Consider the following 12,074-nt stretch of genomic DNA (forward strand, 5'->3'; position numbering starts at 1 on the left):
TCCAAAAAAGTCTCTTGACTTGCCCCATAATCTTTCTTTACCAGGAAAGCAGGTTTTTACTTCAGGAAAAGAAAGTGGCCATTCATCTGCTCATGCCAACAGAGAACAACTTTGATTTCCCTCTCTCATTCTAAATCCCCCACAATGTATCGACACTCATGCAGGAATTTGGTGTAGGGGGTTAAGCTTCTGCTTGACACACCTGGATCCCATGTAAGAATACTTGCGTTTGAGTCGCAGCTCTGCTCTCCATTCTACCTTCCCACTAACGCAGATCTCTCAGATAGTGATAGTTCGAGTAGTTGGTTCAGACTACGAAGCAACCATGTTTGATCCACTCAAGTGTCTTCCTATCTGTTCAGATTAAAATGGAATGATTCTGCTCTTTCTCCAACATCATCAGCTACAAGCTCTTTCTCACTCTATTCTTGCAATACTGGCATCCCCAGCTTATTCCCACCATAAAGCCTTTGCACTTGCTGTTTCTGTTGCCTGGACTCCATTCCATTTAAATCTCAGGAGGTTTGACATCCAGCTTTGTTCAGGTGCAGTCTGGCTTGGTTTCTTGATTTCGCTTCCCAAAATGTTATATGTACACCTATCGTCAAATTTCGCAAGAGTCCAGAAAATCTTACTGTTGGACTACCCATTCAAATTATCTCAAACACAGCCCACAATAAATACAAGTTGCGTGTGCCTATATAAGAGTTGACATATCACAATTGTCAGTCTCATCAGTTACTTTTTATAGGTACCTCCTTGGATTCTTTTTAACTTCTATTTTTAGTTTGTTTTGTACTTTGGGACTGGAAGACTTCTAGGAACTGAGCTTTGCGCCACACAACACATGGGGTAAAATTTCCCCAAATGACTGTAAATCTTTCCCCAGACAACACACTGAAATTGTTTTGGCTATGGAAACTTCCTCATTTTAGAACTTTCGGCTTAAAAACTCCTTTTTATTTTACTTATTTGAAAGGCAGAGTGATGAAGAGATAGGCTCTTCCATCTCCTGGCTCACTCCCCAAACAGCTAAAATGGTTACAGCGAGGCCACACTGAGCACTCCACCCAGGTCTCTCACAAGGGTCCTGGCACTCCACCCAGGTCTCTCACAAGGGTCCTGGCACTCCACCCAGGTCTCTCACATGGAGTCCTGGCACTCCACCCAGGTCTCTCACAAGGGTCCTGGCACTCCACCCAGGTCTCTCACATGGGTGACAAGGACCCAAGAACCAAGGACCATCTTCTGTTGCTTTCCAAGGTGTGTCGGCAGGGAGCTGGATCAGAAGCAAAGAAGCTGGGACTGAAATTGACACTTGTGATATGGTATGCTGCTGTTGCAAAAGTAGCTTAACTTGCTGTACCACAATGCCAGCCCCTCCTCAGTTTAAAATCTGAAGGAATGATTATTAATAAATGTCTTATAATTTATGTTATTTCTGCTGTGATTATTCAGTCATCCAATAATTGTTTAAATGAGTTTCTCAACTTGGGCATTATTGGAGTGTAATTCTTTGCTGTAGGATATATTCCCTGCCTCCTAGGATGTGTTCAGCAGCCTCTCTGATGCTAGCAGCAACCCCTTTTCACGCATCCCCCGTTGCCATGCTCCTCCCCCACCGAAAAAAACATACACCCCATGTGATGACAATCAAAAGACACAAATCATTCAGGGTGATTGTCACTGGTTTAGAAGGTAGAGTTAGAGGACTCTATTTAATAAAGCCCGTGTTATAAATTTATTGTCAAGTAGGAGTAGATCATGGGAGATCTCTTCAGTGTGTTACAGAATATGAATGTTAGACAATCGAGGGGATAGTGCCTGTTATATCAGGCTGTTATTAACATTAAGTGAACTTCTCTAGGGAAGGAACTCATTCATCGTCTGACACCCAGTGAGAGATTCCACATCAGCTATTTCTCCTTTCTGAGTTAAAATGGAAAGATGTGAGCAAAGGGCCCAATGAGATGGCTCAATGACCCTCTAAGTGCCAGAATCCCATATGGGCGCCACTTCGTGTCCCGGCTGCTCCACTTCCTATCTGCTGCACACATGCGGCCTGGGAAAGCAGCAGAGGATGGCCCAAAGCCTTGGGACAATGCGCCCATGTGAGAGACCTAAAAGAAGCTCCTGGTTCCTGGCTTCGGATCAGCTCAGCTCCGAGGCTTACAGCCATTTTAAGAGTAAACCAGTGGATGGAAGATTTTTCTCTCTGTCTCTCCTTTTCTCTGTAAATCTGATCTGCCTTTCCCATAAAAAGAAATAATTCTTTTTAAAAAATGTTCATGAAAAACAACAGTCTGTTATTTCTGAGATGAAGGAAAGCTGTCTGTCCAACCTTGTAGAAACAGACAGGGACTTACACCTGCCCTGACATGAAAACACAGAAGATTTGTTAAAAGCACATGAGTGCAATGGAAATTGTGAAATAGAAGCTGTGGTTCTCTATATATCAATTTAAAAATACATTCAAAATATGATCACTCCTTACCTACCCTTCTACTATCATAATGGATCAAGCCACTGGCATCCCTTGCTTGATTTCTGCAAAACTCTTCTGCCTGGGGATCTCATTGCTCCTGCTGGACCTCTCTGTAGTTGGTTCTCAATACCACAGCACAATGAGGCATTTAGAGTATAAATCAGATCATATCGCTTCTGCTCAGAACCCTCCAAGACCACTCAGGTGAAAACCTATGTCCCGATCTGCCCTAATCTGAACTCTGATAGCATCTCTGTACTCCAGGCCATTGCCTCTTGCCTGCTTCTATTTTTCTTTTGGTTTGAAAGGAATAGAGAAAAGGAGGAGAGGGAGGGACAGAAAGAGGAAGGGGAAGGCAGAGAGAGAGGAAGGGGAGGGAAAGAGAGGAAGAGAGAGGGAGAGAGAGAGGAAGGGGAGGGAAGAGAGAGAGGAAGAGAGAGGAAGAGAGAGAGGAAGGAAAGAAGGAAAAAGAAGGAGAGAGAAAGGGAGGGAGGGAGTGAGGAAGGAAGGATGAATGCAAGGAAGGAAGAAAGGGAGGAGGGGAGGAAGCATGACTTTCCATCTCTGCTCATTCATGGCCCCAGTATCCACAACAGCTAGGGCTGGATCAAGCTGAATCTAGGGGGCCCAGAACGCAATCTGATCTTCTACATGGATATCAGGGACCCAGATACTTGGGCTGTCACTGCTGCCTCCCAAGGTCTACATTAATAGGAAGCTGGAATCAGAAGTGGAGCCAGGACTTGAACCCAGGCATATGGTATACAGGTGTCTCAAATGCCCACTGCTCCCCTTCCCTTCCAGCATCTGAATTACACCAAGCACTTGTTCTCTGCTCATGTCATCTTCATGAGGGTGCTTCTGCTTGGAATCAACCTTTCCTCAGAATCATGGCTCCTTTACTTTCTGTAGGTCTTTGCACAAATGCTGTCTTATCTTGAAACTCCTCTGATTCTCTTGTGTTAAAAAACAAAACAATAACAACAAAACCAGCTCCGGGCCCAGCATGACAGCATAATGGCTAAAGTCCTCACCTTGCCATGTGCCGGGATCCCATATGGGCACCGGTTGTTATCCCGCCAGCCCTGTTTCCCATCCTGCTTGTGGTCAGAGAAAAAAGTAGAGGAAGGCCGAGGGCCTTGAGATGCTGTATCCATGTGGGAGACCTAAGGAAACTCCTGGCTTTGGGTCGGCTCAGCTCAGAGAATCAGCGGATCGAAGATTTTCCTCTCTGTCTCTCCTTTTCTCTGTAAATCTGACTTTCCAGTAAAAATAAATGGATCTTAAAAATAAAAATAATAATAATAAAAAAATCAAAAACCCAGCTCCAGCCTGGTCACATTGCTCCCGTTATTCTTAAACTGCTTTGTTTTGTCATAGCATGTACCCCCAGGTAACAACATTAGCTATGAGCATTATGGGGCTAGAAGCTGTGTGTGAGGAGTGGAGGCTAACACTGCTGGGCAGAGCAGGTTCTCCATAAATCCTTCTGGAGTGGAAGATTGAACAGAGGATGCAAAAAAGTCAATCCACGAGCCCATTTGCACAAGTCAACTGGTGTTTATTCTGCAAAGCCTTCCACCTGCTAGGCTGATGGCTCCCTCAACGACTTATGTGGTCTCCTGCCTGCCACACCTACATCTCTTTTGATACTTGTTTTGGATATGTTCCTTAGATGGGCTTTCTCCTCTCCCACATACAGGGCGACAGTCTCTGTCCTCTGGCCACATGCAGTTTGTCTGATGCTGGTCACCTAAAAAAAAAAAAAAAAAAAAACTTAACTCCTTAGTATCTATTTCCTTTTAGTGCATAATTCTTTCTCAGCCTAGAGATCGTTAGAGGGAAAGGATGTCCAGCATTTGCCTCACTGTGAATTCTCTCCGGCTTATTCTTTGTCCCTGGAGGGGTACATCATCCCCCTCAGATTGCCCCATAGGAGGCTCTGGTTGGAGATTTTGCAATCTGAATTGTAGTTGGAGTCGGCACCACCCTGACCATTCCATTCCTGCAAGGAGGACACGATGGACATGTCTACTGGTATATCTTTAAACCTTTAAGCCCAATCCTCAGGCCTTGTAGTACTGATATCTTTCCCCCTGTCCCTTGTGCCTGAGTTAGTTATTGGACTCTGTTACATATAAACCACATCCTACCTATTATGTACCCTGGCTGTGTTGAGAATGCCATTTTTTCCTGGCTCTGCTAGAGCAGGGACTTTTACAATAAAGAGCAAACAAAATAATTCATGGGGGGAGAGAGAGGGGTAGCCGCAAACTATTTTACTTTATTATTTTTTAATTTACTCATTTTTGGTCATAGCATCTGTATTCATTTTCTATTCTTGCAAAAACAAATTACCATCCATTCAACAGCTTAAAGCAACACTCATTGTTTCAGTCTCTATAATTCTGGGCTCAGTGTGGTTGATTCTCTGCTCGGGATCTTGCCAGATTGAGATGTCACTTCACACTGCGTCTTGTCCTGGTCCCCACGCACTGGTTGTTGGCAGGATGTAAGTCCTTTCACTGGCAGAACAATGGTCTCGAGCTGCTGCGGGGGAGGCTCACTTTGCCTAGTGTCCCTTCCGTGGGACCTTCACATATGGCACCCAGATCCTTCCAGGCCAACAGGAGAGCACTCTGGCTTTGAATGTCTCTGACTACTTCCATCAACTTGGTCTCTTTAACAAGGGCAGTCCTCATCAAGGTAGCCTACCCATGCTTGAGGAGAAGGGGCTGTCAGGCCATGCTGCCCTTAGCTGGTAATATTGGGGGCCATATTAGGACCCTGACGACCATCACTGCATTTCTATGAGTAAGCCACCATACTGGAGCCCAGACAATCAGATGCACTCACAGAAGAGAAGTCCAGGACAGGTGACCACAGTTGCCGTCAACTGGGAATCAAGACCTGGAAAGTAGTGCAGGTGTTTATTGATGTTTCTAGAAGAATCGATAACATTAAATATATGATTGCTTTTTTTGTTTTGGAAGTCAAAGACACAGTTGCTTTGTGTGTGTGTTGTTGTTGTTTGTTTTTGTTTTGGTATTTGTTTCTTTAACTGGTACAGCCTTTAGAAGCTGCTTTTTTGTTTTTTTGGTGTTTTTTTTTTTTTAAAGATTTTATGTTTGTTACAAAGTCAGATATACAGAGAGGAGAGACAGAGAGGAAGATCTTCCATCCAATGATTCACTCCCCAAGTGAGCTGCAACAGGCCGGTGCGCGCCGATCCGAAGCCAGGAGCCAGGAACCTCCTCCAGGTCTCCCACTCGGGTGCAGTGTCCCAATGCATTGGGCTGTCCTCGACTGCTTTCCCAGGCCACAAGCAGGGAGCTGGATGGGAAGTGGAGCTGCAGGGATTAGAACCGGCACCCATATGGGATCCCAGGGCCTTCAAGGCGAGGACTTTAACCACTAGGCCACGCTGCCGGGCCCTAGAAGCTGCTTTTTTGATCAGGAGAATCACACAACAAACCTTTATACTAAAAAAAAAAAAAAAAAAAAAAAAAAGCACTTTCCAACAGTGGGATCTCAGCCAGAGTCCTTGACCCCCTCGTCCATCAGGGAAAGGAATGATTCTCCATCAGCCATTTGACAAAATTGAACCAAAGTAACTGTAACACAACAGTGTCATAGGATACATGACACCTGCCTCAAAACTGAATCTCCTGGCTTTGTCTTTCCCTTTATTTTCAATAAATGCTCCAGTATTATTGCCACTGCATTAATCTAGCAGCAGGAAACCATTATCCTATGACAACAGTCTCTTCCATTAACATTATCTTTTAATTTTAAGATTGTTTAGATGACTGCTAGAAGCTACTAAATTAAGATAAAATGAAAAAAGAATTATTTTCTTTGAGCCAAGTGTTCAGTCAAGTTACCAACCTGCAATCTAGACTGCTTTGGCAAAAGAAGCATGATTCTTTTTGTACCAGAGTACTAAATGCTCTTTGAGTGTAAGTTGAAATTTCCAGAAACTAGACAGGTTTTTTAAATGTCATGTAGGAAAGAACCATTAAACTTTAAATTCTTACTTATATATTTTTGCTGTATTAGACTAGAAAATACTGTTATTTTTTTCTAGGAAGCAATTGTTATAGTAAATAAAACAATAATGAAATCACAATGATGAAAACTCAATAAAGAAATAAAGGAAACATTTGTCTAGCAGAGTTTACCCTGAGAAATAATTGAATTTGGAAAACACAGAAAAAAATGAGTCAGGAGGAAAATAAACCTAGAATTAAAGGGAAACTGGGAGTACCAGTAACTGTTTTTAACATTCTGACCAACTTAAAGTAACACTGATACAGTAAATGTATCTGTGAGTTTTGTACCAATACTTTTCCCAATAATACCTGACTTGCCGATTGCCTATTAATTTAATTTTCTTTTATTCTATCAGCTATATCCCAACACTTGCAGAAACTCAGTATTTGTTTTATTTCATCTTCAACCATCCTAATTAATATTTCCAGGGCTTTCTTTCTAAAAGGCAGAGGATCATATAACTACAAGCTAGGAATCTAAATAATTACTAGATTAGTGATAGTATCCATTCAGTAGTTGAAACTGGTGATTCCGTACTCCCATGAGTAAATGACCCAGGAGGAAATTAATAGAAGCCAAGTTAATATTTTAATAGAAATCGTACTGGGGGATAAAAAAAGAAATGCTAAGCCGTGAATTCTCTGTCACTCATGTCGTTCCTAAAGGCCATCAATATGTGTCCTATTTACTGATAGGTGCAAAATAGGTGGTGGGAGATCAATCAAAATCCCCTTCCATAAATTACCATGACTTCCAGAAATTATCAAAACTTCACTGGAGTGTCATATGTAGTCTTCCCAGCTTTGAGTTATAGTCAATGATTCATTCCCTGACAGTGCTGATAACAGGCAGATACTCTAATAATGTGCTAGGATTTACTACTGGACATAAGCAGTAGGTAGGAATTGCAATGCAGTGGTAAATGTTATCTCAGTAGAGAAAGGCAATAAAACCGGACTCAGAGCGGCTTCTTGGCACAACGTGTGGGTGTGTTACCCCTCTAGTTATCACACACACAGTGTACAGGTAGTGCTGCTGAAGTTCTTTTTTGAAGCAAATTGTTTCCAAAGTATTGTTCTGTGATGACTTCTCCTGGCCTTATTGTCAGAGAACACTGGGGAAAATGCCGAAAAGAAAGTCTATTCTATTCTTCAGTTGTTTTCCCAACTTAAAACTAGTTTCGTTTGAATATTCTCCCTTCAAAGGAAACTTCCAAAAAAAAAAAAAATGATCATCTTAGGCGAAAAGTCTTAAATATATTTCCAGAGATTTCTTATCATACAGAGAAATGGACAAATTTGCTCTCTCTGTCAGAGTGTTTTGAAGCTAGAAAAGAAGTGGTGATTCATCAAAAACAATTTTATTATGAAATTTGATTTATGTTGAGAAAAATAAATGATGACGTTAAAATGTGTACCTGGCATGGAGGGAACACATTTTAGTCAATTGAGTTATCCAATTTTATTATTTTAAAAAAATCCATATCTGGTTGTTCTTTTTATTCTAAAAAATTTATGGTGCTGTATTGAATAGAAATGTGTGTTTCTCAAGTCTATGGACAGCTATGGATTGTAATCCTCTAATTTCAACAGAGTCATTCATTACAATTGGATGAACAAATGTTATCCTACTTTCATCATTTTTTTTGCAAGGGTGAGCAAATATAAAAAAATTTCCTACTTTAAAATATTGCATTTTATTATAAATCTAAGCAGCAGAAAAAGCTTTGTTGTATCAATGATTAGAGATGACACCAACTGTAAAAGCTATGGTTTGGGGCACTTGAAATTTCTGAATTATTAACCTTTCTTTTACTAAGAACAGTTAGTGGGGAACATATGGGAGAATGAATTATGTTTTAATGTGTTGGTTTCTCTATCAATAAGTGCTCATTTCCAAAGCTGTAGAGAGGAACAGGAATTAATTTTAAATGGAACTGCTATTTTCCACTGGATTTATAATTTTAATATATATTCTTGGTAATAACTACCTCACATATGTACAAATGGCCCAGTCATCTATATATGCTCTTTTGTAACTATTACAAAATTAAATTTATCCATGCAAAGATTTAACTCGACTTTAATAAGCATTGCCTGTCGACCCAGTAGATCATTTAGAAGAGCTTAATGAACATATGATATACTCATGCAATAGTCTGGAAATTTATTTGCATTGATACATACAGAATATCACTGTGTTTGAATACTGTTGACAGAATTCAGTCCTAGAAGTACTGGAGTTAGTGTGTCACATGAATTTTTCTTCTGATGGCTTCACAGTGAACCAGGCATGCGTCAAGAGTTCCTCATACTTCTCAGGCAGGCTTGGGGATTTTAAAGGTTCTGTTTCTACCTTACTGAACCTGTGTGAAGCAAAGGTCCTGGGATCATCTCTAAGTGGCCTTTTGGGGCCAGGATATGTTTTCTTCTTTCCCCTAACCCGTTTCAATTATCCCGTCATTCCCAGAAGTTTAAAAGTCCTAATCAAGCAAAATAAGTGAAAGCAAAGCCTACAACTGAAGCTACATTTCTGCCCGCATCACTGTCAATGTCACTTTGTTTTTCTCAGTGAAATCCTTTCTCACTGTGCTTTTATATTCCCCTGTGAAACAGAAGTTAGGTGGGCTGGCACTGTGGCATACTGGGTTAAGCTGCCACCTGCAGTGTAAGCATCCCAAATGGGTTCTGGATCAAGTCCTGGCTCACTCACTTGAAATGGCTGCACCCACCAAGGCTGGGCCAAGCAGATCCCAGGAGCCAAGACCTTCATCAAGGTCCTCCCCTGTGAACGCATGCCTCAGTCGCTTGGGCAATACTCCTGCATTCCCAGTCACACTAGCAAGGAGCTAGATGGGAAGTGGAGCAGTGGACGCTGGGACCTGAACCAGGGTCCACACGGGTCGCCGGCTGGTAGGTGGCAGCTTAACTCACTGCATCACCTTGACCCTTTTATTCAATACTTATCCCACTCAGAATTGCTACACTAGAGTCATGCTTTTCAATTTACTTTAGGGGTAACTTTCAAGGGGGCTCTGTGATGGCCCCAATAAAGATGAGATTTAAAAGCTATAGTCGGAAAGGACTTTATTTAAAAACAGTTTTGCAGTGACAATAAAGGGAAAACATCTTTCCCCATGAGGAAGAGGACACGGCTGCTTGTCTGGGAGATTGCCCTATCAGCATCTAAACAGTATGGGCGTTCTCTAGGCTTCAGAGACCCCGTGGGTCAGCACCAACCTCTGGCCGCACTGTCACTTGGAGAATGAGCATGATCGAAGGACTTACATGAAAGGGAGGGAAAGTGAGAACAAATCATTTTGGGATGAATGAAAATGAAGCCTTCTTCTAGGATCAATATGGTTCCGTATTCGATTGCAATTCAAGCAAGAAGCAATTTGAGCTTTCTTGTCCGAGGTAACATACTCTGGCTTCTTACTGTAAGTGAGTAGGATGAATGCGAATGAGTGACCACCAGCAGAGGCTTCTAGATTATTTTAATGTAGGCAATTTTACTTTACACTGGACTCATCACTGGGAGCACTGTCTTTGTATTTAAACACCGAATACAAAACTCGTTTACACATAATGAAACTCTGTGTGTGTGTGTGTGTATGAGTGTGTGTTTGTACAGTTCTTCAGTGGTTAGTATCAACTGAAATAAAAGTGACACTGCTCCCCTACTCCGGCAGCCACTTCAAGACCACAAATCTTGCTACTCCAAGGAGAAAGGACTTCTTCAAGCAAAGAATGCAGAAATAAAGATTACCCAGAGGTGGCGCTGTGGTTCAAGTACACCTGCATTCTGATGCCAGTGAATGTATTCACTCCCTACTCCTCACAAGAGAGACTGTTAGCCATTATCGCTTTTGTATTTCTATAACCACAACATCAGCAAATAAAGCACTCTAGTAACACAGTCACACTCACTCTGACCTATCGGGACATGTGTAAAGATTTCACTGCGCACTGAGCTGCAGCCAACCTGTTAAAGCATCCTAGCGGTATGCGCATCCAAACTTTCACCTGGCCTTCTCTCCTTCAGATAATCTCTCAAAGATATCTGAACATATGCCCGGTTAAATATCTAACATTTCATTCTCTTATTAAAGCTTCATTGTAGCATACATACTTTAGGCAAACACGAAAAGTGCCACAATCCATTACAGATTCTTTCATTATGTGCCCTATCGTACGTAGCAAACCATTTTTACAAGGGAAAAACTGGAGCAGACATGGTAGCACAGTATCTTAAGCTGCTGCTTGGGAACCCACATCCCATATGGGAAGGCCAGGTTGGAGTTCTGCTACCAGTAGCTTTGGGCCTTCCTTTCTGCTAATGTGCCTGGAAGACAGCACTATTTGGGTCCCTGTCACCCACAGTGAAGGCCTGGATGGAGTGCCTGCCTTCTGGCTTCCAGCCTGGCCCAATCCCTGGGTGTTACCAGCGTCTGATTTGTGAACCAGCTGATGGAAGCTCTGTCTTTCTGCCTCTCCCCTTTCAATCACTCTACTTTTCAAATAAATAAATATTTTTTTAAAAGGAAATTTAAAGACCATTTAGTTTAATTCCCTCATTCGAGAAAAATTAAAGTTCAAGGAAGGATATTTATTCATACATGACAAATCATTACCTAATTGTGGCTTACTAACATCTTGTGCCGTCTCGTTTTGATGATTATAAATTATTAACAAATACAAAATGAACCAGGGAATTAAAACGTATTGTTTGTTCACGGGTTCCTTTCCCCCTATGGTTAACTGAGTTGTCTTGACTAGGCTTGCAGAATAGCAAATCTTTGCTAAGTTGCCCTTCTTGAATCACGCCCATGTGCAGCTGCTTTCTGAACAGGACATTTTAATTACTACTCCAACCTTAATGATTTTTGCAAAAAAAATGTTTTTCATATTTGCACAAGGTGAATTGATCATAATATGATTTTAAATACAAATCAACAGCATGTATTCACTTAATTTTAGGATGCCAGGAATTTAAGGTGCTAGAAAATAAAAATAAGTCTTTCATTGGCATTTAAAATACCCTGTGTCTGATCCTGTAGACAACTTATTCTTTCGTTTGCTACCTGTGTTTGCAGTCTGAAAGACAGAAATGCCCCAGACACACACCGAAGTCTTGAGGGTTGACCACCTGCCATGATCCCACTCAAGTTCCTCTCCTCAATCCAGCCAAGCAGTGTGTAACCCAATATGAAAACTTGTCCCGCTACGTTGGCTTTACTTAATGATACTTAACAGAAGGGCTTTGCGCTTTCATGATCATTTCCACCAGAAAATTCTATCTGGAACTTACTGATAATAATCAGATCTAATACGAGCCTGGGATCGGAGATTTATTAGAACTATTTGGCAGAGTGGCTCAGGTGCACCGCCCAGGTATTTAAGCATCTAGGTGGGGCTGGGGACCTGAATGCCTCCCACGCCAGCATCCTAAGCCACTGCTCCCTCCACACAGGCCCTGAGTGATGCTGACCGACTGCTTGCACCGCTTTGGGGGGCCTGGGAGGCACTGTGGCTCT

Source organism: Ochotona princeps, chromosome 2, assembly GCF_030435755.1.
Source record: "Ochotona princeps isolate mOchPri1 chromosome 2, mOchPri1.hap1, whole genome shotgun sequence".
Lineage (NCBI taxonomy): Eukaryota > Metazoa > Chordata > Mammalia > Lagomorpha > Ochotonidae > Ochotona > Ochotona princeps.